The sequence below is a fragment of the Globicephala melas genome, chromosome 3 (assembly GCF_963455315.2).
Source record: "Globicephala melas chromosome 3, mGloMel1.2, whole genome shotgun sequence".
In the NCBI taxonomy this organism is placed as follows: domain Eukaryota; kingdom Metazoa; phylum Chordata; class Mammalia; order Artiodactyla; family Delphinidae; genus Globicephala; species Globicephala melas.
The window spans coordinates 125224364-125251959 of record NC_083316.1 but is presented as its reverse complement, the minus strand read 5'-3'; the positions used below and the strand labels follow the sequence as shown (position 1 = coordinate 125251959).

The 27596-nt window shown below is 51.4% G+C and overlaps 1 non-coding gene across 1 annotated transcript in view; it reads left to right on the top strand.

Moving 5' to 3' along the window:
* Window positions 1-15574: 15574 nt before the first annotated feature.
* The window catches only part of LOC115847465 (uncharacterized), a 33360-nt gene continuing 21338 nt past the window's right edge, over window positions 15575-27596 (top strand). Inside the window, exons 1-2 of the transcript XR_009563308.1 lie at window positions 15575-15835; window positions 18497-18649. This is a non-coding gene — a transcript (uncharacterized protein). The remainder of the gene's footprint in view (window positions 15836-18496; window positions 18650-27596) is intronic.

Here is a 27596-nt window from a genome sequence, read left to right as displayed (position 1 = left end):
CCCTTAGAGACATCCCAGCCCAAGGGTATCAAATAAATGGCGGGTCTACCACCATACTCCCTTCTTCTGAATCCTCCTCAACACAGTGCCCCCCAGAGCTACTGTCCATCAACTGGAGCTGGCAGAAAAGTTAAAAACTGCCCTGTGTTTCCAGACCCAGGAGTCTCAGCCTCAGTGATACCTTCCCGAGGGGCTGAAGACCATCCTCTAGATCCTACAACTTGAAGAGAGAAGCAGGCCAGTTCTCCCAGTCCAGATCCCAGGCTCTTTTTCCTGACACTCACACTTAGTACACAGGGTGACATCCAAGCCTTCCTGTCTTCCCACTCCCTGTGAATCATTCCTGGCTGCTACCAAGAACCAGGCTTCACAGCTGTTGCAATTGCACCCTGGCGCTGGCATCTGAGGACAGCTGCTGCTGCAGGGCCCGCCCCGCCCCCAGGGCAGCTGGTCTGCGTGACGGGAAGGCGCTGAATGGTTCTGAAGTACAGGTAGGAGTTTGCCCAGTCAAGAGAGTTCAAGAAGGGAATTCTGGGCAGAAGAATCAACATGTGCAGAGGGCCTGACAGAGCTGAAGGGAGAAGGGCGGGTGGGCCGGGAGGAGCTGGGAGGCGGCAGCCATCATCATGGCTTTGGTGACGCGACACCATTGTCCACAGGACCTGGGTTCTGGTCTCGGCTTAGTCACGACCCTGCTGTGGCACTTGGAGCAAGCCCCTGCCCTTCCGGGCCTAGGTTTCCACATCTGTCCAGTAGGGAGCCGGGACCCGGTACTCACAACAGGCCATGCCTGCCTTGTCAAGCGTCCCCAGTGTCCTCCTCGCTGTCCTGGCTGGTGGTGGGGACCAGAGGCTGATCCTCAGAGAGGCTCGGCCTGGCTGGGAGCTAGCCCAGCTGTCCCTGGGCTTCTGCAGGACTGGGGTGGGGACAGGGACACTATGCTCTTCTCACCTTTGTGCGCTGGGGCAGGAGGCAGTTTGGCAAAGGGTACCAGCCACCACACACTGGTCTGACCCTGGCTGAGTCGTGCCCCTTCTCCAGGCCTGCCCTCCATAGGGCAACAGACCACTGGCCAGGGACCTGCTGGAGCCGGGAGATGCCTGCATGACTGAGGAATGTGTTTACTTCCCCCTGTGCTGGGAGGAAACCGAGCAAGGCCCCTGCTGGATTCCTTCCCAGCCAGGCCAGCAGGCTCTCCACCTCCTCCCCAGGACGGCCACATTGTTCTAGGCAGCACCTCCCACCAGCCACGTTTCAGGGCTGTCCTGCCTCACTTTATCCCTCCACAGAGAGAAAGCTGGCCCGGTCGGGACCACCCACTGGTGCCCGGCCCTCGGCCTGGAACCAGGACGTGCCCCTCGCTCAGCTGTGTGTCTAACCACTATGGGGCCCTGACAAGTGCCTTTCCCTCTCCGGCCTCAGTTTCCCTTTTCTATTATGCAGGGATGGAATGAGGTAAGGTGTGAGGGACCCTTCAGGCCCAGGAGTCAGGGCCTCTGAGAGAAGTCCTGGGAAAGCATAGGGTGATCTGGTGGCTGTGAGCACGGGCTGTCGTTCATTCACCAAGGTTTCAGCACCTGAATGTGCCAGACTCTGTTCTAGGCGCTGACGATCCAGCAGCAAACAAGACAGATGCCATCCCCAGCCTCAGAGAGGGAGACAGGCACTGAACAAACGTCTAATTGTGCTGAGAAGAAGACGACTTCTTATGAAGGAGCTATCAGAGAGGGGAGGGATGGCAGGGGTGGGGGGATGGGGAGGTCAGAGAAGTCCTTGCCCGGGAGGTGACATTGAAGCTGAGATGGGGGGAGGGCGGGGAGACGGTGCCAGTGTCATCAAGAAAGGGGCAGGAAAGAGCATTCCAGGCTGCAGGGCCGGTCTGTCTGAAGGAGTGAGGAGGAAAGACTGGGGTAGGGGACATGCAGGTCAAGGAGCTAACTTTACCATTAGAGCCCCTGGGACCTTAGAAAGGACCCTTAACCTCCCCGAGGCTCTTTGTCATCACCTGCAAATTAGTCAAAATGTCTACCTTGCAAGATACGCATGAGGATTTAATTACATAGCGCCCCCTGCTTATTTCAAGGCCTTATGAAAAATAAGTACTCAATAAATGGCAGCAAAGTATCTAGTTATGCTCTGTGCATATATGATTTATAACTATTGGTCTGATTATATTTTGTAATCCACTCCTCTGTTTTTCTTTATTCTTCTGTTCTTTTTTTTAATTTGGGTTTTCACACTACATTTTATATATTCCTTTAAATTTCTGTAAAGGGAACATTATTATTATTAGTACTAATATTATTACTAATAACAGTAATAAAATGAGAGTGTGGGAGGAAGTGTGTAAGCTGCTATGCAAATGTGAGGAATTCTTATCACATATTCCAAATGTCTCAAGCTGCACTGATATATAATAACTGCATCGCAGAATCAAAAGCTCCTTGCACACCTGAAGCTTCACCCATGTACGGGGGAGCTGTGGACATTGGGCCTCTTTTCCTATGGGGCCCTGGTTGACGCTCCTGAGGGAGAGAATTAGCTGTATGCAGATGGAATGAATGAAGATGAGGAAGAATTTCCTAACACGTTTCTAACAATTCAGTTCCAAGGATGAAATGACCTCGAGAGGTAGTAATTGTGTGAGCTGTACTTATCCTATTTTTTTTTTTTTTTTTTTGCGGTACGCGGGCCTCTCACTGCTGCGGCCTCTCCCGTTGCGGAGCACAGGCTCCGGACGCGCAGGCTCAGCGGCCATGGCTCACGGGCCCAGCCGCTCCGTGGCATGTGGGATCTTCCTGGACCGGAGCACGAACCCGTGTCCCCTGCATCGGCAGGCGGACTCTCAACCACTGCGCCACCGGGGAAGCCCTGTACTTATCCTTTAAGCAATGGTTTGGAGAGGATTCAAGCCTTGGATGGAAGATGGTATTTGTGAGTGGTGGTAAAGGATATGGAAAAATTGGAAGAGATAATGTCATCAATTAGGAACTGATTTGACTACAGGAAACGGAAGTTCAAAACAGTGGCTTACACAATATGCATGCTTATATCTCTCTCTCATAAAAGTATCAAGTATAAAGATGGGTGGTCCAGGGCTGGCATGGTGGCTCTTCTACCTAATCCTTCTGGTTCACATCCACCTTCCCTATGGTGTGGCCCTCGTCCTTTTGGTACAAAATGGTGGCCATCATACCCACATTCCAGGAAACAAGAGTCCGAAAGGTGAAGAGACAAAGATGGAAAGGACAGAGGAAGACGCTTAGAAGCTGCCACATCTCATTGGCCAGAACTTAGTCAAATGGCACACCTAGTGGCAAGAGGGGATGGGAAATGTAGTCTTTATTCTGGTAGCCATGGTTCCAGCTAATAAGTCCATCTGTGGAAGGAGAGAATCAAGGTTGAGGAGCAATCAGCATGATGTTTCTGACATCCTTCAGTAATAAAAGTCTGTGAGATTGTGATTCTCGACGCTCTATCACTGTAGCCAAGGTCCGGGCCCTTGCTTTTGACCCAAAGTAGGTATCTGAGTGGAATAGGACAGGCTGAGACTGCTAAGGGAAGACAGGGAAGGCTCACAGAAATGCTATATTAGAGAGGGTACTGCCTCTCTGTTCTCTATGCTGAGTGCCATCTCGATATTTGGAAGCCTCTCACCAGAAACCCATGAGCTCAGCAGCCTACAAAATTGCCTTTCCTTGGGGCAAAGAAATGTTCTGTCCTTGGCTTTCAAAGGTAGGCACTTTACGAAATGCATGCTTGAAGGATATTTCCATATCTATGCCAAAATGGAGGTAAAGCTGTTGTCCACTATGTCAGGAAATGCACTAGATTTAACTCCCTGTGTGAAGGGATCCATTCTGGAATTCAGAATCAGGAAAATGCTTATCTCCAGCTGGACTCACATGATTTTCTTTCTCTGTAACACATCAGATAACACAGTGGCTCTCAGTTGTGTTTGCCGTCTTAGCATTATGATGACTCCTCCTACTTTTGGTAACAACACTTGCTTTTCTTTGGGGAACACCCCACCCCAATTCCCCACCCCAGCTTTCAGTCCACGTGGTTCTGCTGGGGCTTATTCTACCTTTTCTTTTCCTCCAGCGGGTGGGCATAATATGAAGTCCTGGCTAATTGAAGTCCCAGTGATGTTTTCCCGGATTGGATTATGATTTACTCTGGGCCAGTTATATGATTCCCCTGAGATTTTTACCAAAATTATTGAGGAGTGGGAGAAGCACGTGTTTTCCATTGGGGGGTGTTAAGCTGATAAGATGCAAACCTGAAGTTGCTGGTGGCCATCTTTGCACCTTGTAGAAAGAGCTTGCTTGAGAATGACGGAATGAGGCCAACACAGAGGACCGCAGAGCAGGGAATGGAAAGTTTAAAACATTCCTGATGACGTTAATTGAGCCTCTGAAGCCAGTCCATCTCTGAATTTCCCAGTATTTCCCTAAATTTCCCAGTATGAGTCAATATGTTCTCTCTTCTTAAAAAAAATATTTATTTATATATGTATTTTGGTTGCGCCAGGTCTTAGTTGTGGCGTGCGGACTCTTAGTTGCAGCATGCATGCAGGACCTAGTTCCCCGACCAGGGATCAAACCCAGGCCCCCTGCATCGGGAGCTCGGAGTCTTACCCACTGGACCACCAGGGAAGTTCCTGTTCTCTCTCTCTCTCTCTTTTTTTTTTTTTTTGCTTAAGCCAGTTTGAGCTCGGTTCCCATCACTTACAAATGAAATAGTCCCCAATCACACACTAACCAAAGTGCAAGTCTTCCTGGAAGTGGAGATAAGAATTTTGTGATTAAGAATGTTAAGTTCTCGAAGATGCTTCATTTACCTGCTGCACAGCTTCTTTCACAGGAGGCGTGTTGGGAGCTTAATGGGCAGGCCCACTGTGGCAGAGTGCCTGCAAAATTGGTTGCCAGTGATTCCTCTCATCCCTGTGCACATGTGCCACTCTTCCCACTGGGTAGTGAAATCCATTTTTTCTCCCCTTAAACCATGAATTTTGGTTTGTTTTATGACTTGCTTTGACCAATAGAATGTGGTTTCAGTGATGCTGTGCTAGTTCCAGGCTTAGCTCTTAAGAAGCCTGGCAGGTTTGCTTTTGCTCTCAGTCCCTGAGCTGTCATATAAAGAAGTCTCGCTCCCCTGCTGGAGAGACCATGTGAGAGAGGAGGCCTAGGCAGCCCCCAGATGTTCTAGTTAACACAGTGGAGGCACTAAAAATGTGAGGGAAGCCATCTTGGACATTTAGACCCAGCCAAGCAGAGCAGAGAATGGAAAATATGATACATTCTTGATGATGTTACTTGAGCCTCTGGATCCAGCCATGCCTGAAGGCAGTCCAGTTGGATGCAGCAGCCTGAGTAGTCCCAGCCAACAAAATATAGAGCAGAAGAACCACCCAGATGAGCCCAGCCAATCCACAGGACCATGAGAAATAACAAATTGCTGTTTTGTTTGTTTGTTTTTTGGCCATGCAGCATGCAGGATCTTAATTCCCTGACCAGGGATCGAACCCATGCCCCCGGCAGTGGAAGTGTAGAGTCCTAACCACTAGACTGCCAGGGAATTCCCTCAAATTGCCATTTTAAGCCACCAAGTTTTGGGTTTTTTAAACATTTATTATTTATTTATTTGGCTGCACCAGGTCTTAGTTGTGGCACGTGGGATCGTTTCACTGCAGCACGTGAACTCTTAGTTGCAGCATGTGGGACCTAGCTCCTTGACCAGGGAGTGAACCCTGGACCCCTGCATTGGGAGGGTGGAGTCTTAACAGCTGGACCACCAAGGAAGTCCCTAAGCCACTAAATTTTGAGTTGGTTTGTTACACAGAGATAGCTGACTGAAATGTCCACTTGAGCAGCTTCGGAATACCAGGATGTGTCACTGGGCGTTTTGTTTGAATGAGGGCTTTATTGAGAAATCGTGGTGGGAAAGGTTGGGATTAAGGGTCAGATGAGTGCAGGCTGAGGATTGAGACTCTAGAACAATGAGGAGAGGAACTCTGCTTCAGCACTGGGGAGGTCCTTAGTGGCTGGGAACTCACCTTGCGGGAGAGAGAGGCCAAAGCCAAGGTTTAGCTCAAGAGGCTGACTGATGGTTGATGGGAAACACTGTTTGGCAGGTAGTCATTCAAAGGTCCTTCAGCCCAGCCACCTTTGGGGAGTGGCAGGGGGGCTCACTCAGCTACTCCAGACAGAGTCGGACATGCTGGCAGGGAGTAAGCCCTTTCACAGACCCTGAGGGACAAGCGGGGGGCAGAGAGAGGCCCACAAGGGCAAGTGCAGAGGGATGATCCAAAAGAGGCAGGGCTGGGCCTGGGGCTCTGAAATCACAGACCACTGGGTCTTTACAAATTTAGAAGTCCCCAGGCCTGGAGAAACAAGGGTTAGGCTTTCAATGCTTCTGCTGTCTTATTTTTCTTTTTCATTATCCTGTTTTATTTGGGATTTAACCTTCTAAATCATCTCAAATCTTTTTTTTTTTTTTTTGGCTGCGTTGGGTCTTTGTTGCTGCATGCAGGCTTTCTCTAGCTGTGGCGTGCAGAGGCTACTCTTCATTGCGGTGGCTTCTCTTGTTGCGGAGCATGGGCTTTATGCGCGTGGGCTTCAGTAGTTGTGGCACACGGGCTCAGTAGTTGTGGTGCACGGGCTTAGTTGCTCTGTGGCATGTGGGATCTTCCCGGACCAGGGAGCAAACCCGTGTCCCCTGCATTGGCAGGCGGATTCTTAACCACTGTGCCACCAGAGAAGTCCCTCAAATCCTTTTTGAAAGTGGGCGGAAAGCAGTGGGTCACAGATGCCTGAGAGCTGGGATTATCTCTGGAACCCAGTGTGAGGGACCAGAGCTGGTAGACTGCCCCCTGGCTCTACCAGCTTTTCTAGGGAGAGGCCCTTAGGTGTGTCAATGTGTGAGTGTGTGTGAGTGTATGAATAGATAGAAATGTGAGTGTGTGTGACTGAATATATACACAAGTTGTGTATGTGAGTACTTGTAAGAGTTGTGTGAAAAAAATGGGTGTGTGCTTGCGTGTGCTTGAGAGTATATATGTATGTGAGTTATGTGTGTACACAAGTGTGAGAGTGTAAGTGTGCGAGTTGGGTGACAGTGGATGTGCATTCATGTGTGTAGGTGTGTTTGTATGAAAGTGTAAGTGTGATCATGAAATGTGTGTGTTGGTGTGATATGAACGTGTTTGTGTGCATGAGTCGGGTGTGATCTGGGTGGAAATGTGTGTTAGTGTGTGTTGAGAGCATGCCGATGGAAGGAGAACGGGAGTGTGTGTCTGAGTGTGTGCGGGTTAAGTCGACCCCCTCACAGCACCAGCACGATCTTTAGAAAACCTAGTCAAAGAAGGTGCTGGGTGCACACTGCTCCTAGGACCAGCCCCCGCCCTCTGACCTGTGACCCCGCCCCGACCGACGATCCCTGCACGGGGGCCCTCCCCCACCTTTCTCTGCCCTCGTGCCCTCCTCCTTACCCCGCTGGTATTCCCACCTCGACCCTGCACCGCCCCGCCCCAGTCCCAAGGCTGCCCTGGGGCGGCTCCTCCAGGGACAGGAGAGTGATGAGGTGTCGGCCGCCCCGGGGCCCGGGTCCGAGAGAATGCCGATGTGCCGGAGGCCCTTGTGAAACTTATTTCTGACAGCAGTGAAGCTGAAAATCTCCAGGCCTCCACCTTCGCTGACTGCCAAGGTCGCGGCTCCCTCGAGATGGGATCCCGCTCTCTGCCGCCCTCTGCTGGGCATCTGTCATCGGCGGGCGCAGAGGGAAGCCAGCCCTGCACCCGCACCCCAAGCAGAGCAGCTTCCCCACAGCTTTGCTGCCACACGGGGCGCAGCGGGGCCAGGCTGGATGCTCGCCAAGGCCTAGGTTCTGGGTTCATTGTCTCTTCGATGCATATTGCAGGTCTGACCCTCGGTAGATGCCCCAGGAAGAGAAAATGAATGTATGCATTGGCTCAGTAGTGGAAGGGGAAACTGAGGCCCATAGAGGCGAACCCAGTGGGCTGGTTGCGCACGCAGGACGCATACTGAGTCTGCCAAGTGCCCAGGGCTTGCTCTGCCACAGCTTCATGGATTGGGGGCGGGGGGAGGTGGGCGAGTCCTCCCTTTTCCTGCTCAGCATAAGCCTGACTTTCTCAGCTGACTGGGCTGCCCCACTAGAAGTAGTCTGTCCCCAGATTGGGGCAACTGGGCCAGACTGGGGAGGTGGGCTGCGAGGAGCCGGAACCCGACCTGCCTCTTCTAGGCACCCAGGCTGGTCCTGCACGATTGTGCTGAGCTGGCCCACGACCCGGCGGGTGATGACGCTGACACAGAGGCACGCCCGGGAGCCTGAGGATATGTGGGGGAACCCCAGGTGCTTCCACCGCTCCCACTGCCTCTGCCATGGCATCATCACCCTCCGGACAGAGGAAGATTCTGAGGGGCCTGAGTTGCGGAAGGCCACTCCACATGTCCAAGCCTCTCCCACCAGACCCTGGAGCTCCCCCAGGAGGACTGTTTGCTCTCTCCAGCTGCCCCGGGGGGTGTGCCCCTCTGGGGAGACAGAGTCACCTGGTTCCCGTCCCAGGGCTCCCAAACAGAGATAGCTCAACCCCGTCTCTTCTAGTGACTCAGTGTAGGAAAAGGGAAAGCACGGAAAAGCAGAAAGAGAGGTACCAAACCACCTGAGATAGCAACCCAGGGATCAGCCCCCAAATAGACCCATTAACTCTGCCTTTGCTGGAGTCTAAATAGATTCCTCCCCTACTACTTTCTCCAGGACTGAACCCCTCCCTGACCTCTCTGGGCGGCCTCACCTAGCGCACCTGCCACCGTCACTCGAACCCAGATGGTCCCCACCCTAAGGATAGGCCTCTGTGCCCCTCCCTCCTGTGTCATTCCCCCCCCCCCCCCACATCGTGCCTGACTCAGTGATGGCTCAGAAGCCCTGTGGAGCCGTAGAGACTAAGGTTCCATTTCTAAGTGAGATGACTGGGTCGGCTGCTCTCCTGCTCTGAGACCTGCAGTGGTTCCCAGGCGGACAAGAGAAGTTCTCAGACAGATTAGTCCGGCATTCAAGGCCCCACACCATCCTGCCTACCGCCGTCCCAGCCATTGTTCCTTCACACTGCAAGCCCACAGGAAGGGTCAGCTTCCGTTTGGGCTGGCTCCCCCTGCGAACTAGGTGAGCAGGAGCTGCATCTACTTTATTTCTATGTCCCTCGTGCTTAGCCCAGGGCCTGGCACAGCGTCGGCTCTCAGTACGTGTTCACCAAAATAAACTAAACTGGTTGGGGCAAACCAACTCACTTCGTAACAATAAGAAGCATTCAGTCAGCATGTATTATGTCCAGGCATTGCGGTGAACGCATGGCAAGGATTCCTCATGTTGTTCTCAGAACTGCTTTCTTTTTTTTTTTTTTTTTGCGTTCCGCAGGCCTCTCACTGTCGTGGCCTCTCTCGTTGCAGAGCACAGGCTCCAGACACGCAGGCCCAGCAGCCATGGGTCACAGGCCCAGCCGTTCTTCGGCATGTGGGATCTTCCCGGACTGGGGCACGAACCTGCGTCCCCTACATCGGCAGGCGGACTCTCAACCACTGCACCACCAGGGAAGCCCCAGAACTGCTTTCTAAGGTGATGCTATTATAATGCCATATTCCAGATGAGAGAACTGAGGCCCAGAGATACTAAGTGATTTGATCAAAGTTATATCCAGGATTCCACCCAAGCCCATGACCTGCTGTCCTAGACGGTTGGGTTTGTCTACTCCTGCCTTGTAAGCATGCTGGCTGTCTGCCCCTTTTTCCCACGCTCCTCTGTCTGGTCCCAAAGGCTCTTCCATTCTGCCCTCTCTTCAGGCTCAGCCCCAGGGCCTGGGCAGTGCAGGGCAAGGCTCTGGTGATTCTCAGGTTCCTGGCTGTGGTTGAGTATACCAGGGAGGCTGCCGGGATGGTTTGGTAGGGAACAGGAGAACTGCTGCTCTGTCATAGGTCTAAACAAGATTGAACAGGTTGATTTTAGGTCCTGAAACTCAAGTTCCTGACATGAGCTTGAATTCATGCAGCACTGGAGAGGCCTGGCCTGGGAATCTGGGTCCAGGCACAATCCCAGACTCTATATGACCCTGGGCAATGAGCTTAGCTTCGCTGAGCCTCAGCTTCCACATCTGTACAATGGGCATGAGAATATCCACTTCACAGTGTCTTTGGGAGGATTAAACGTGAGCTGGCATGGGAAGGCATTTCATAAACTACAAAGCTGCTAATGGAGGATGAGGGGATATTGTTGCCCTGTGGATTCAGGATCAGCAGTGGCCTAGTTTAGAGGCTGGGAGGAGGGAGAGGCAGGACAGATGCTGCTGAGGCACAGGTTTTTCTGGTTAGGATGTGCAAAGGGGATGGAGGGGGAGAAATAGAAAAGGGGCTCGTGAAGGTGGGCGAGACCTCTGTCAGGAGCTGCTGGGAATCCCAGAAGAGCTGCTGAGTCACTCTCCTTCTCTCTATCCTTCTTTTTTTAAAGTCTTAATTACTTTTTTCTGCTTACAAAAGCAGTATATGCCCATTGTATAAAGTTCAAACAACACCAAACTACATGGTGTAGAAGATAGTTTTCCTGCTCATGCTCCCCAGGTGTAACTGCTGTTGACATTTTTATTTATTTATTTTTGGCTGCATTGGGTCTTCGTTGCTGTGTGCGGGTTTTCTCTAGTTGTGGGGAGTGAGAGCTACTCTTTGTTGCGGTGTGTGGGCTTCTCATTGCGGTGGCTTCTCTTGTTGCGGAGCACGGGCTCTAGGCATGCAGGCTTCAGTAGTTGTGGCATGCAGGGTCAGTAGTTGTGGCATGCGGGGTCAGTAGTTGTGACACACGGGCTTAGTTGCTCTGCGTCATGTGGGATCTTCCTGGACCAGGGATCGAACCTGTGTCCCCTGCATTGGCAGGTGGATTCTTAACCATTGTGCCACCAGGGAAGTCCTGTGCTGTTGACATTTTGTTGTATGTTCTTCCAGACTTTTCTTTTGATAAATACATATTTTTAAATTAAAAAAGCATTGTTCCTTGAAGATAATTAAAAGTAAGGCAGCAGTAGAGAATGTGTACTCCTTCCCACACCCCTCTCAGAACCCGCCACTATTAACAGCTTTGTAGGTATCTCCTTGAACATTTTTTTTTTTTTTTTTTTGCGGTACGCAGGCCTCTCACTGTTGTGGCCTCTCCCGTTGCGGAGCACAGTCTCCGGACGCGCAGGCTCAGCGGCCATGGCTCATGGGCCCAGCCGCTCCGCGGCATGTGGGATCTTCCTGGACCGGGGCATGAACCCGTGTCCCCTGCATCGGCAGGCGGACTCTCAACCACTGAGCCATCAGGGAAGCCCTCCTTGAACTTTTTAATGTGCATGTATATCCATAAGAGGGCACGAATGAGGAGGGGCAGTAATGATTATAGACACAAAAGCCAAGACTGCTAGGGTGCAAGTCCCAGTCCTAACAGTTACTACTTGGGTGGCTGTGAGCAAGATTTACTTAATTTCTCTGAGCCTCATTATCTTTCTCTGTAAGATGGGAATAATGATAACATCTACTTCAAACTGTGATGAAGAGAATTAAATGAAATAAAGCATGCAGTGGTCAGCATAATACCTCAGGGAAGATTAGCTATTGTTATAGACATACCTGAAGAGAGTCATTTTCTCCCCTATGAAACTGGGATCATACCATGCATACTGTCCTATTTGGTTTGGAGGCAGAATTATTTGGAAAGATTCGTCATAGAGACACGGAAATTTACACTGGAGACGAGAAGTCTTGCATTTAGATTCAAAGACTTGGTTGCATAAGTGTAGTATGGTAAAAACCTAGATTTCCCAAACTGAGTCACAGCCACTTCTGTGACGTGGCTGCAGCCTGGCCTTGCATCAGTAGATGCTGAGCTTTCAACACGAGGGAGGTGATGGGTTTTCTGTAGCCTGAGCCTGAGTCTTCCGTTCCCTTAAAGGTTTTTGCAGGCCTCACCACATATATATCCAGCTTCCTTCATGGTAACTTCTACCTTGAAATGTCTACTACTTCTCCCTCCCAGTCTCACTTCCCACCTCCCTGGAGCCCCCTTGTCCTCTGATCTTCCCAGCCTCAGTGAAGGCACCAAAGCCTGCCCATTTGCTCAAGCCAGACCCAGGAGTGGTGGGGGATGCCTTATGATGTTCCCTCCATCCTGCATCCGATCCCTCTGGAGCCCAGTGGACCTTTGCTCCCACACATACCCACCTCCGTTCACCTCCCTCCTCTCTTCCATCTGTCACCCTGCAGTCCCTCTGTCACCCCAGAGCTAGAACCAAGTTTTAAAGTTTACTTTGATCTTATTGGACAGCTATTGTGATGGGTTGAATGGTGGCGCATCAAAAAACATGTCCACACACTAATTCCTGGAATCTGTAACTGCGACCTCATTTGGAAAAAGGATCTTTGCAGATGTGACCAAGTTAAGGATCCTGAGATGAGGAGATTATCCTGGATCATTCAGGTGGGCCCTGATTCAATGGTAAATGCCCTTACAAGAGACACACAGAGGAGATTTGTCAGACAGAAGAGAAGGAGGCAATGCAGAGCAGAGAGTGATGTAGCTACAAGCCAAAGAATGCTCAGAGCCACCAGAAGTTGGAAGAGGCAAGGAACAAACTCCCCCAGGATCTTTAGAGCAAACCTGGCCCTGCCAAAACCCTCATTGCAGATGTCTGGCTTCTAGAACTATGAGATCATACATTTCGATTGTTTTAGTTCACCCAGTTTGTCATAATTTGTTATGGCAGCCACGAGAAAGTAATACAGGTAAATATACAGGTCATTCAAATGTCAAAACAATATAATATGTAAATATTAAGAAGTCTTGCTTTTCTAGGTAACCGCACTTATTAAGTTCTTCTATATTTTTCCAGGGTTTCTTTATGCAGATATAAGGAAACGTGAAAGGGGAATACACTTTGCTTCCACTCCCCACTTTGAGTGATCTTTTGAAACATATACCTGACTGTGTCACTCACTGCACTTAGATGAGACCTAGACTCCCCACTCGGCCTGGCCCTGTGCCCTTCAACCCTGTCTCATATCCCCTCCTCCACTCCAGGCGTTAGCCTCCCTGGTCTCCTTCTGCCTCAGAGTCTTGACAGCCATCCTTGGTCCTGCCTGACCCCCCACCCCCACCCCCACCCCCGACTCTTCAGTCCACACTGTCTTCCTGTCATCAGATCTCTACTCAGATGTCAACCCCCTCCAGAGGCCCTCCGACCTCCCAATTTAAAATAGCTCTCCAAAGCCTGCCACTTCTCATTGTACTCTCTTTCATTATCTTCCTTGAATTTATCACAATATAAAGTTAATGATGTGGTGGCTGATTCGTTGGTGTCTCTCTCCTGCTCCAGACTGTAAATTCTTGGAGCTAGGATTTGTTTTATTTACCCTTCCATTCTGGGTACCAGAAACATCACTTGGCACATGGTAGGCCCTCTGTAAACATTTGTCGAATATATAAATTAGTACTAAAGGCCAGCCACTTTCTAGAAACTGTGACATGCACTAAAGAAAGGGCCTATGAACCCTCTAGTGTAGTATGTGACATTTTGTGTGGACGTGCGCCATTTTCACAGAGATGGTTGACTGATTTTATAAGGCTCTCAGAGGAGGTCCTGGCCCCAAAGAAGGGGTCTTGATTGTGCAGGCAGGGAAACAAGCTTAAATTCAGTCTCAGAGGCCCACTGGGAGCCCCAGGCATGTCTAGCCTGGAGGAGGGGAAGGAAGCCAGGGCCACCGTTCATAAATCTCTGTGGGCAGCAAAGGAACTAGGGAAAATGACAGAGCTTTCACTCCAACAAGAGAAGGGCCTCCTAACAATCCAAGGTGATCAAGGACATAGGCTGGCGGGTGAAGTGGTGAGGTCCCTGTCACTGGAGTTATGCAAGCTGCTGTGTATGCCCCTCTGTCAGAAATTGTTCCGGGATGAGCAGGCCAAGGAAACACACTGTTTTGGGATGTTGGAGTGGTAGATGGCCTGGGTCAGAGGGGACAGTCTCTAAATTAGTGGAGCTGTGGTTCCTTCCAGCTTCCCACAGATTGGAGTGCAACTGACATGCCCCTGATTGTCCCCAGACTGAGGCCACTTGGGTTCCATCCCCATATTTCAAGAAAAAGGAGCAAATCTGGACCTATTCCGTCCCTGCTTGGTTGGTTTCCACTTTGCCTGCTTCCATGACCTGGAGAGGGGCTGCCTAGGTCTGAAATGCAGGGACAGGCCTGAGTCCCCTCTTCTGGCCACTGCCCTTTTACAGCAATGAGATTGGCTTGCACAGGCTGCTGGCCAGGCCCGCCGGACTGCTGGAGATGTGCAATCCCCCATAGGCCAGACCGTCTTCCTCCCGGCCTCCCTCTAGCTCCCTCAGGGAGGGAGCTCTTTCTTTCAGGATCACAGCAACCCCTTTCACCTCCTTTGTCTGGATCATTGGACCACATCCTGTAGCAATATTGGGGTGCCCTTGCTGCTGTCCGCTTTGAGAGAGGCAGCTCTCAGGAGCCTGGGGAAATTCTCCCCTTGAAGCAGGAAATAGAATCTCTCTACTGATCCAAGGGTGCCAGTTCCCTCAGAGCACACCTGGAAGCAGGAGATGGTATCTCCAGCACGTTGGGATCTGTAGCAGCGTCAGTCCTGCTGGATGAAGTCTCCCAGGGCTTCTTCCCAGCCCAAGGCAACTGGGAATCTTCCAGGAGCTGGAGGACCAGATTGGACACTTCTCTTTTCCAGCTCGTGGGAGAGATTGTTGGCCTGAGTGCGGGGCTGGTGCTTGCTTCCTCATGTAGCTGCTTAGCAGTCTTGGGGCCCTGGACACGTGTCTAATACTTTGTTCTCTATCTGAATCTCACGAATGAGATAATATGTACAAAGTAAATTCACAGTGCCAGCCACAGAGTAAGGGATCAATAAATCATAGGTGTTATTATTATTAGAATTAGTATTGTTTAAACCTCACTGGGTTTCTGTAAAACTACGATGACAAGAGGTATCTCAAAACAAGGATCAAGGACTTCCCTGGTGGCTCAGTGGTAAAGAGTCCGCCTGCCGATACAGGGGACATGGGTTCGAGCCCTGGTCCGGGAGGATCCCACATCCCCTGGAGCAGCTAGGCCCGTGTGCCACAACTGCTGAAGCCCGCGCACCTGGAGACCGTGCTCCGCAGCAAGAGAGGCCCGCACACCACAGAGAGGAGTGGCCCCCGCTCGCCGCAACTGGAGAGAGCCCGCGCGCAGCAACGAAGATCAAACGCAACTAAAAATAAATAAATAGATTAATTAATTAATTTAAAAACCCCAAGGATCAAATGAAGTCATGGGATGAAAAGTGCATTTTGAGATGCAAAAGTCTATGCAAACGTGTTAGATAATGGGCACTGATAACAATCCCCCCTTACCCCTGACAAGTCCTTCAAGATAGCCTGTCCTTCCAGGTTAGGCCACAAGAGGGCACCACCTCCTTCCTGTCTGCGTCACGCTGCCTCCTTGGACACTCCCACAGGAGGCACCTGGTGCAGGACGCCCTGTCAGTAAAAGGAAGTGCAGACGGTCACTGCTGGAAGAGCCTGGGTTTCGACCTGGGGAATCTGTCACCAGAGTTGTCAGGGGGTGCCAATTCCTTCTGCCCACAGGACAGAGGCCCACGGCATGCCTGGCATGTAGGGATGTATTTGAAAGTGTTACTACTTTACAGCTGTGTTCAGAAACGGCCTCAACACTGAAATTCTGGAAGAGGAGTGCAGGATCTCACACCTACGTGTGTGTGAGCGAATCATCCTCACAAGGTAGAGTTCTCTGGTTGTCTCGTTCACTGCCGTGTCCCCAGCACCAGGTGCACACAGGCACCCAGTAAAGGCTGGCAGAGGTAAATAAAGAGGACACCCCCGGGGCTTCCCCTGGTGGCGTTAGTGGTTGAGAGTCCGCCTGCCGATGCAGGGGACTCGGGTTCGTGCCCCGGTCCGGGAGGATCCCACATGCCGCGGAGCGGCTGGGCCCCTGAGCCATGGCCGCTGGGCCTGCGCGTCTGGAGCCTGTGCTCCGCAACGGGAGAGTCCACAGCAGTGAGAGGCCCGCGTACCGCAAAAAAAAAAAAAAAAAAAAGGACACCCCCTTTGCTGGACATTTGCTGTTATTCCTGTGCACCCCTCCACTCCTGGGAATCTCAAACCACAGTGTTGAACCCACCTGTGGGAGTCCGCAATAATTCCCCAGGGGTGTGAGGGAGAGTTCTAGAAGGACCTCAGTAGCACAAGGCCTGTGAGTTTCGAGGAGGCCCCAGTGTCTGGCCGGGAACTGTTCCAAAGCTGAACAAGAACGGGGTGTGTCATTGGGGCGTGGGGTGCAGTGGACGGCAGGGCGCTGGCCAGAGGAGCTCGCCCTCCGTCCTGCCTCTTGCACTCGTCCCTGTGGCTCCTAAGCAGTCTCGGGCCCTTGTGGGACCTTGGGCTCCTCCACAGTGCAGGGCAGGTGCGCAGGCCTTGTTCGGGGGCGCAGAGGAGAGGTGTGGGGAGGCCTTAGGCTCTGGGAATCGTAAAAGGTTGTTTGTCAGGATGTTGATTTTTTTTCCCCTCAGAATGTAGCAGAGTTGGAGGATTGTGCCGAAGGTAGACTAATTGTGTTTAAAATGTCCCCATGTGGGGCTTCCCCGGTGTCGCAGTGGTTCAGAGTCTGTCCGCCTGCCGATGCAGGGGACTCGAGTTCGTGGCCCCGGTCCGGGACGATCCCACATGCCACAGAGCGGCTGGGCCGGTGAGCCATGGCCGCTGGGCCTGCGCGTCTGGAGCCTGTGCTCTGCAACGGGAGAGGCCGCAGCGGTGAGAGGCCCGCGTACCGCAAAAAAAAACAAAAAAAAAAAAAAAAGAAATTAAAATGTCCCCATGTGTTGGGCATGATGCCTGTGGTACAGCTAATGTCGAGTTCACTCTGAACACTGACGCCTGTGTGAAGTGTGATTTCAGACTCTGTCTTGCCTCCTCGACCTGGTCAGTCACACCTTTAGGACTGAAGGGGCGAGGCTGCCACGTAGCCAGGCCCTGAGCGCTCCTCAGCATGTGCCTTGGTCCCGCCCTAGGGGACCTCACCTCGTGGGACTCTCTCCCTCCCCACGCTCTACAGCAGGTGTTCCCAGACACGGCCTGGCATCTTCCTTGGGCTTCTGACTGTCTTGATGTGGGTCCTGGTTGCTATCTAGCCGGCTTCTGGAAGTGTCTGGCAGTGTGAAGGCACCTGCCTTCAGTTGAGGGTTGCCTCAGCTGAGGCTGTGTTATGGGCTGAATTGTGTCCCCCACAAATTCATGATGAAGTCTTAACCCCCAGTACCTCAGACTGTGACTGTATTTGGAGGTAGGGTCTTTAAAGAGATAATTAATGTTAAATGAGGTCATATGCGTGGGCTTTAATTTAACTAATAGGACTTGTGTCCTTATAAGAAGAGATTAAGACACTGACATGTACAGAGTGAAGACACAGGGAGAACACAGCCATCTACAAAACAAAGAGAATGGCCTCAGAAGAAACCAACCCTGCTGACACCTTGATCTTAGACCTCCAGCCTCTAGAACTATGATAAAATAACATTCTATTGTTTAAGCCACTCAGTCTGTGGTACTTTGTTACAGCTGCCCTAGTAAACTAATACAGGCTTATGTTCTCTCCCTGCTGTCACCTCCTTCCGCCTCCCCTCATGTTCCCAGGAACACACAGGACACAAGCCAAGGGTCCAGCATTTTATTATAGTCACAGAGCACAGGAGGGACTGCTTGGGTCTCACTGAAGGCTTGTTTTACCTTCTTCCCCAGGGGAAGCCACGGGAGGTAGCCCCACCTGCCAGGCCAGGCCAAAAGGGAGAGAGGGGGCAAGGGCAGGTGATGAGCATAAACACAGACTTGATTTGACTCAGCCTCACAACTTGTTAGCTGTGTGATCTTAGGCAAGTGTCTTAACCTCTCTGTGCCTTGGCTGCCTCATCTGTGAAACGGAGTATGTGATACAACCTACCTCACTGGGTTGTTGTGAGGATTGAATGAGACAGTGCCTGTGAAAGCATTTAGCACCGGGCCCGGTAAGTTGTAAATATTCGTGAGTGGAAGCTATTATTATCATTAGGAGCAAATCAGATTTCTTCATGGTCAGTCCAGCTCCAGTCTCTGAGGATAAGGGGGAGGGAGATCTCATATTTTATAAATGTCTTCAATGTGGCCTGTTAGAGAGACAGCCTGAGACGTGTGGGAGCCACCTGGTCCCTGGGAGCATGGCAAGCAGACCCCAAAGCGAGGCTCCTGGGGCCATGACACCTCCTGTCTCTACCAACTCCATGAAAAGCACTAGGAAGAGTTTGTGAAAAGTTCTAGTGTTGCACCTGGACCACTTCAGGTCTCTGGGATTCAGTCAGCTAGCATTTTCTCTGTCCATTCAGATTGTCTTACTTTTATTTTTTATTTTTGCAGTTTTTACTTTTGGCTGAGGAATTGCCACAAGCCACTGAACTTGGAATCAATCCTGGCTCTGCCTTATGCTATGTGAGTGACTGTGGGCTGGTCACTTGACCTCTCTGAACCTCAGGAGCTTTGAGACGAAGGTGATGCGAGTTAAAGTAAATCGTAAGTGGTGGTCATTGGTAATGAGAGGATGGATGGGGCTTACGTGGTCAGTGGCTCAAAAGTGACTGGGGCAAAAGGAATCTCAGAGAGAGAGAGAGAGAGAGAGAGAGAGAGAGAGAGTGTGTGTGTGTGTGCGTGCGTGCGTGCGTGCGTGCGTGCGTGTGTGTGTGTGTGTGTGTAGAGGCGAGCCTCAGTGTTCCTGAAGCAGGTTGAGAGAGGCATCACCACAAGAGGGCACTCTGAGCTTTTTTGTCTTCTCTACCTTAATGAAAAATTTAAAAATTTTTCTGTGGCTGCATTACAAATCGAACTAAAACTTAATGGTTTTTTTTGTTTTTAGTTTAGCTAACTGATTTAGCAAACTTTTAAAATACATTCACGTACATTTATTCATTTATCAATAATGCTGGTTCGATAGTGTGACCCCTATTGCTTGGCATGTGGGGAAGTGGGGTGGGGGTGCGGTTGAGGCAGAAAGAAACACATGCTTTATGGTGTCCTGGTTCAACCACTGCTCAACTGAGTGCCTGGACAAAGTTCTCAAGAGCAGGACAGTGGTGAAGTTCCCATTCCAGCCTCACAGGATGTTACGAAATGGACAAAATGGAAAGAAAATCAACTTAAAGGTCAAGAACACAGTTCTCAAGCCCTCTTACCTCTAGTGCATGGCCTTCCACTTGACCTCATGACGTGCTTGAGCCCAAGCCCTGCAGGGGCAACTCTGGGTGGGAAGGAGACGCATCCAGCTGTTAAACCATGACCTCAAGAACAGTATTTCCAGGAATCCCCATCTTAGCATCTAAGGGATTCCTGGGAAAACTGGACCGTGAGGACAAGGTGAGAGAGTGGCCTTCAGCACCAAGGCTCTGGCATGTCCCTAAGGACCAGCTGGCGTTTTCTTCTGCATCCGGCCCCATCTGCAGAAGCCAGGGCGGCTGCTGTGTCTCGCGGGATGTGGATGATTGCTCCGGGGGGAGAGTAGTGACTGGAACTTCAATTGCCCCGGAAAGTACCTTCCCTGTAGTCAAAGGCCATGTTGTCAACCAGAAACCATCTGGTAACACCCCACTCCCCCCTTTGACTGCCATGGATCATGTGTATTCCTTAGTCTCCAGCCAGAGGGAGGGTTTTACTCTAAACCAACTGGGCGGATCCAGTTGCCAGTCTCTGTTTGGCAACTTCTTTGTTGGTGACCCTCAGCAAATCACTTAACCTCAGCCTTCCCCAACTGTAAAATGCTATGGTATAGGACCTACTGGATAAGGTGAGATAAATACAACTATGGTGGCTGGGGGCGGGGAGGAGAAGAGGAAGGAAATCTACAGGATTAATGGAAAATGTCTTGGTCTGTCTTTGCTACAAGTGACCCAAGATGTAAGGACAAGACCACATGCAGTGGGTAAGAACATGGATCTGAAGGCAGACAGATTAGGTTACAAGCCCAGCTCAACACAGTCAGTGTGTGACCTTGGGCCAGTTGCTTAACTGAGCCTCGGTTTTCTTATCTGGAAAATGGGTTAATAACATTTACCTCCCAAGCTTGTTGGGAGGTTAAATAAAATTGTGCTTAGCCCAGTGATTTTCCTCTGCTGTTTCTTGCTTGTCTGAAGCCACTGAGAGGGGTCAGATATTTGGGAGATGCCTGGACTAACTTAGGCAACACCTCAAAGAGTGAAGAGCCTGACTTGAAGCCCAAGACTTTTGTCTTTCAGGCTGAAAGCGTTTTTAGGAATTGTCCAGTTCACAAATGATGAAGGGTTTCAGCTTCGAATCATTAACAGCAGCTCTCCAGAACTTAGTGCTGAGAAGGATTCTGAAGCTGTACCTGAATGCTTCAAGAAAGGATGCCTTAGAGTTGGGGGAAGGGATAGTTAGGGAGTTTGGGATTGACATGTACACACTTCTGTATTTAAAATGGATAACCAACAAAGACTTACTGTATAACACAGGGAACTCTGCTCGATATTATGTAACAACCTAAATGGGAAAAGAATTTGAAAAAGAATAGATACATGTATGTGTATAACTGAATCACTTTGCTGTACACCTGAAACTATCACAACATTATTAATCAGCTATACTCCAATATAAGATAAAAAGTTTTACAAAATTACAAAAGAAAAGAAAAAAAGAAAGGATGCCTCGACTGATTAGCAGTGTCTGTCATGGGCTCAGAAAGCGAAAGCAGAGTCAGAGTGCTGGGTAATGGCCACCACTGAGTGCTCCAACACCTCACTTTACAGATGGACAAACTGGGGTGCACAGAAGATTCAGGCCTTGCCCAGAATCATGAAGCAGATAGTGGCACAGGTAGGACTTGAGTCCAGCAACTTCCTCAGCTGACCATATGGAGAGTGGAAACATTCCCGTCCTTCCTGGTGCCCGCAAGCACCACTACCACTTACCATGTCCAGGCAACGGCCGCAGAACAACTTCTCCCTTCCCGAGCTACAGTGCTTCATCTCAGACTCCCAACTGACCAGAGATGCAGCACTGCACCTCAGGCTGGGAGACAGGGTGCCACGCTGCTCTGCACCAGGGGCTGATGGCAGGGAGTCCACCCTAGACAGGAGAAGGGGCATTAGAGGGGCCTCAGCTCCACCATCCAGCTATTGCCCCAGAGGCTGCTGTAACTACCACAGATGTGTTTCCTGTCCTCAGCCTGGCGTTTGAGCCCTCTGGGACCAAGCCTCAACCTTCCTTTTCTTTTCTTTTTAAACAGTTTTATTGAAATATAATTCACCTATTTAAATTGCACAATGAAGTGGTTTTTAATACATTCACAAAGTGGTGTAACCATTGCCACAATCGATTTCAGAACGTTTCATCATTCCAAAAGAACCCTCTTACCATTTAGCCCCTCCTACCCACCTCCCATCACCCCTAGCCCCCGGGCAGGTCTGTCTCTACAGAGCTGCTAATCTAGGCATTTCAGTAAATGGAGCCATCCAATATAATGTTCTACCTTTTGACCCCATACCCCACATTTATGCTTGGTGTACCCCAGCCAAACGGCACATTCATGGTACTTTATATTTTAGACCATCAAACATTTGTCTTAGCTTCCTACCTGGCCTCCTTGCTTCTACTCCCACCGACTTCCCAACCATCCATCTCAGCCATCCTCCTAGAGTGATTTCTCAAAATGCAAATATGCCCATATCTCTCCTAGGCTTAAAATGCTAAAAACTCTCCCACTGCCCTCTGGCTAAATTCTGAAACCCTCACAAAAGGCTACAAGGCCTGACCCATCTGGCCCAGCTGGCCACTTCCTCTTGGGCCTCTGCCCCCCTTTTTCCATTCCTCCAAGGAGCCCTGTGCCTACCACCTCGGGGCCCCCAGCTACCATGCTGCTCCCTCTTGCGCCCCTGCCCGTCTCCTCCTGGTGGAAGAGGAGACCAAACGGCTACTTCTTGTGGGAAGCCCTCTCTGACTTTCTCAGACGTCAGGACACCCTGGTCCATGTCCTCACACATCTTCTGCCCTCTTTCTGCCCTCTTTCTCTTTCTAATCCTTTACCATACTTGTGATGGTAGATCCTCATATGCGTTGTAAGAGTGGCTGAATCGTATTCTTCAACCTCATTCTCTCCAGTGTCAGAGCTCTTTGCATCTGGGTCTGACTGGGTTAGATCTCCAGTTCCCTGAGGACAGCACCCACATTTGTTAATGGCGAGGATCCCTGCGCCTCGTGGAGGCCTTTGTACATGATGATGGGTCCCAGGGAATGCCACTTAGTGGATGATTGAATGACCATATAGATAATTCATTTTCCTCTCAAGACCTGGCTTGGGTGGGAACCTCTGAGTGAGCAGGCGGAGCCTCGCCTCTATTTCTTCTGCCCCGCCGAGATCTCAGGGCACCCCCAGAGGACCCTCCTGCATTGCTGATGCCCACTGGGGTGGCCTTGGTGCCGGATGTCTGAAGGGTGAAGGGAACCAGCAGCCTTTGCTCGGGGGTGGGAGAGAGCAGGAAAACACACACGCCTCCTTCCAATAATAGTCTCATATGCCTCTGGCAGAAGTCTGAAAGCAGGCCCTGATCTGCAGTGTTTTCCTCTGGTCTGCCACTTGGGGCAAGTCAGGCCTGCTGGCCTGCTGAGGGGGACAGCCCCTTCCTCAGGTATTCCCACCCAAAGAGCTGCCTCGCTCTAATATGGAATTCTCATGGAGGAACTCTTTCCAAACTGCGTTTGGCTGGGGAGTGATTCCAACATCAGGATCAAGCTTGGGGGTCCTGAACGGCCCACAGCCCGTCTACTCCACTCTCAGACGGCTCCCACTAGCTCTTGGAGAGGAAACGCTCGCCCTGGCCAACGTGGAGATTTCAGTAAGAAGCCAGGGAGGGTCGTCCCGAAAAAGTGATCATTTGCTGCTGGGAAGCAAGCTGATTAGGCCAGACCCCTGCATTCCTTTGTGCCGCACTGTTTCCTAAGCTCTTTCACCTGACCACCTTTGGCTTCCGAACGCAGCACAGAGAGCGGGCGATTTTGTAGAGTACGTGGCCTGAGCACTAACTTTGTTTCTTGTTTTTTTTTAATACATTTATTTATTTTATTTTTATTTATTTTTGGCTGTGCTGGGTCTTCGTTGCTGCGTGCGGGCTTTCTCTAGTTGCGGCTAGCGGGGGCTACTCTTCGTTGCGGTGTGCGGGCTTCTCATTGCGGTGGCTTCTCTTGTTGCGGAGCACGGGCTCTAGGTGCGCAGGCTTCAGTAGCTGTGGCATGTGGGCTCAGTAGTTGTGGCGCACAGCCTTAGTTGCTCCGCGGCATGTGGGATCTTCCCGGACCAGGTCTCGAATCCGTGTCCCCTGCGTTGGCAGGCGGATTCTTAACCACTGCGCTACCAGGGAAGCCCCTGGGCACTAACTCTGGAAGACACAGTGACTCAGGCTATTCCCTGTGTTTGCTTCCAGTCCTTCTGTTTCCCAGGCGGAGAGAGCCTCAGTTTGGTGCTATCCTGTCTCTGACACTTTTCTGGCTCCTGTTTATCTCCTTCAGGCCCAGGGGCTTGCAAGCTATGTACCAGAGGAGAGAGTAAGAACGCTGTTGCATTTTTACTGTCTCTATTCTTACCTTTATTATCTCCTAATTATGGACAGTATTTTAGTTTCCCATTTATATTTAGGTATTAAAAATGACTCTTCTTAAATTTTAAAATATTTTGATTGTTGGCAGATGTGGCCAAAATTAAAAAGGGGGCATCTGAGTGCCTGCCGTTTGAAAAACTGCCCCATCACATTTAATCTGCAGAGCAGCCATGCAGTGGTCAGGGGACCCTTATCACCGCCACATGGAGGGCCAGGAAGGGGAGGAGACGGTTCCCGGGTCACAGACTGGCTTGAACCAGGGGAATTGGTGGCTATTTCCAGCACACCCCATTGGGCTCAGAATATTGCCACAAAGATAGCAGCTCTCCTGGGTGTAGAAACAGGAAGTGGATGGGAGGCAGTCCCACGCTCCTGTGGGAAACTCTGACACAGGGACAGAGGTTGAGACCTTTGACCAGGGGAAGGTATTTGCCTCTATATCCTCTATGGCTATAGGCTGTCTAGTTCTGTTTCCTTTGTCTCTACAAAAATCATAGTGATGCTGATGGTAATAAGAACGGTCATTTCTTGAGTGTTTTAATTGTGCTAATCCCCGTGCATCCCCAAGGCTCCATGGGAAAGGGATTTTCCAAGGGCATGGAGCTAGGAGCCCAGCTGGGATTCCTATCAGAACAGCTGCCTCAGGACCGTAATTTTTAACCTCCATGCTCCATGTCTCATCCCCTGACCAATTTACCAGTTCATCAGGGTTGGGGACAGGATCTAACCATTTCACTTGTCCGTTCAGCAAACCAAATGCATCTTCTACGTGCCGAGGGGAGACAGGCCTGAATCTGATGTGGTCCTTACCCTGGAGGAGCTTGGTCAGTGGAAGGAAATTGCCCTTGGCAAGTTGAATAGGGGACAGACCCAAGTGGCATAAGAGAGAGCCCAGAAAGGACTGCTGAGGGCTTAGGTTCCTCCTCCCTGGGGGAACTGGGAGGGCTTCCTGGAGGAGGAGGTTCTGCCGCTGGGCTGGGAGGAGGGCAGAGGTGCAGGAAAGGTGTCCTTCTGCTGGCTCTCTGGCCCCAGGAACTCTTCCCTTGAGTCTTGCCTACTTGCTGAGAGGCAGACAGAGCTGGCTTTTCTCCTTCAGATGATGTCTCACTGAGAAGGGGGTCCATAGCTCTCCTGTTCCACTTACCCCACGAGAGGCTCCTTCTTGCTCTGGGTCCCCAGTCAGGAGATGGGTCCCACTTGGGACACCCAAGTGGTGTGATCCCTTATCACAAGCGCTTCTCTCTGTCGCCCTGTTTCCCCTTCTGTCAAAGGAGGCAGTTGAACAGGTGGCCTCACAATCTTACCTGGCAGAATCTTACCTGGTGCTACCTGTCCACAGCCAGGGGTGCTGCTCCCGGATGATGGACTGGTTTTTCCTCCCTGTTCCCCACTGTCTTCAGGAAATGTCGCTTGGCCTGAGGGGGAACCTCTGTCTTCTGTCTGGAAGCTCTCAGGAGGCTGGGAAGGAGAAAATAAACAGTGGCTGTCTGGATTTTCTCGCCAGGCCTGAGCCAGGAGACCTTCCTGGCTCCTTCCCTTATATGGCCAGGCTGCTCTGGGCTGGGAGTCTGCCACTGCGTGTCCCCACCATCCACTGTCACTGAGGGCTGGGGGCCACCGCTGGTCACCTGGGACTCTGGTGCTGCAGAGGCTTGGGCAGGGCTGAAGGTGGAGGGTGGGACCCAGGACACGTCCCTGTGGTTGCCTGCACAAACTGGCCAACTGTCATGGCCTCTGCGCTGCTTGGGGTGAGGCAGGTGGGGAGGATTTCTATTGGGATAAGTGGGGAAGGGGGTAGGAGAAAGGGATCCATCGGGTCTTGACTTAACCCCCAACTCACAAGTGACCCTGGCCAAGCTCTTTCCCTCTCCAGGCCCCTGTTTCTCCCTGTGTCAGTTAAGGGTAGGGAAAACACAAATTAATCCTCACAGTCAGCCCCATGAGGTGGGAGCTTTTGTATTCCCATTTTACAGATGGGAAAACAGGCTTCAAGAGGTTAATTGGACCACAGCTATCCAGCTAAAAAGGGAGCAAGGCAGGATTTGAACTTGGGGCTGTCTGACTTTAGGGTCTGTGTTCTGAATGGGCTGATTGCTAAGGCTCCTCTTAGTAATAATATTCAATAACTCACATATACCATATGGAAAAGGGATTCTGCTGGAGATGCTCCCCTGGAAGACTAGGGGGCCCCAGTGCCCAATGACCCAGCCCAAAGGTGACTGTTCTGTTAAGCAATGTGGGCAGATGCTGTAAGTCATTCAGTTCGGTGTCCCCAGCACCCCGCATAGGGCCTGGTGCAGACTCAGGGCTCAGGAAAGGGGAGCTGTGGGATCACTGAATGAATGAACCTCAGTAGTCACCTCTGTACTATGGGCACAATCTCCTAACTCCAGGCACATTCGGAGGATTAAACAAAACAATGGATGAGAAAGCACAGAGACACCACCTTTACATGATGGTGTTGTCTTTCTGTTCACAAATTCCTTCTTCCCTCTAAAGTGCCCACCTGTGTCTCAGCCCCAGGCCGTTGCCTCCTGAGCTGACCAGTTCCCGCTCAGCCCAGCTGAGTGTTGGGGGGTAGATCTGCTCGGGGCCTGGGCTCAGGGCTCTGGCAGCAGTGACCGTGGGAGAGGCTGCCGGAGGGGAGGGAGGGAGGGAAGGTGGGGCTGGTTTGCTGGGAACAGCTCAGAAGTGAGCCTTGCATAAGCACGAACATCCTGTGTGCTCTTGAGCTAGCCCTGGAACCTCCCTCAGCCCATCCATCATCACGGCATTCTCTCGGACCCCAGCCCCCTTCCTGGGGCCCAGGGGCGGGGGGAGGGGGCTGAGAAGGGCCTGTCAGCGTGGCCGAGAGACCGCAGCTGGCAGATCTGCAGGCCTGCTCAGTGTTGGAGCCCGACAGCGCCGGGGGGAGGTGGCGCCTACCGCCCTCCTAATGCAATTTGTTTGGACCCAGTCTCCAAGGCTCATTTGCTAGTGAATGAGGGCCAGGTGTGTGCGCTGTGCCGGGGCGCACGTTTGCACACACGTGTGGGGTGTGCAGAGGTTAACAGGTGTGCTGTGTTATATAAGCAGCCTGGGCTGCGCCCGCTGTCTTTGGCGTGTCAGCTCCTTGTCCGAGTCCTGCCTCCTCTGCTCACTTCCAAATCTTCCTCCTCTTTTTCCATCCTCCGGAGATCTGGTGCCAGAATCCCCCTCTGCCCTTGACTGTCTGTATGACTCTGAGTGGAACTCCTTCACTTCCCTGGGCCTCAGTTTCTCCACCTGTCTTATGGAGCTGGCCCCTCACCCTGCCCGCTCCACGAACAGCTGGTAAGTGTGGGAAGAATATGATGGACGGTAAAAACAACTGCTCACGGTTTCTAGAGCTTCACCGTATTCCAAGCACTGTGCATCCGAGCACACGCCTGACGCTCTCAAAGCCCCGAGGGCTGGTTCTGTTTTCAGAGGCTGACACAGCCCCAGGTCACCCTGCTTCTAGAATCCGACCCCATTTACTCCTTTCCAGGGAAAATGACCACCATCCTCCACAGCTCCCCCAAGTCCTTTGTTCTCGGGAGCACGCAGGCTTTGCGTTGCTGGTTTGTAGGGAGCAGGGCGTGAGGTGGATTCTTGGCTCCTGGTGGGTTTTCCCTTCTTTGGTTCCATTTCTTTTCACCTACGATCCCGACGCAACAGCCCTGACTTGCCGGCACCCTGTCAATCAGCAGGGTCTTCCTTTAACCCTTCCCGTTCTGAGGCCTGGTTTCTTGGTCATCCTGAGGGCTGGGATGGGGAATTTATCGCTGGCGGGGTGGGGAGGGTGGGGTGTCGGTGCCCGTGAGTGGAGGTGGGGTGGCACTCACAGGTCTGTGTCCAGG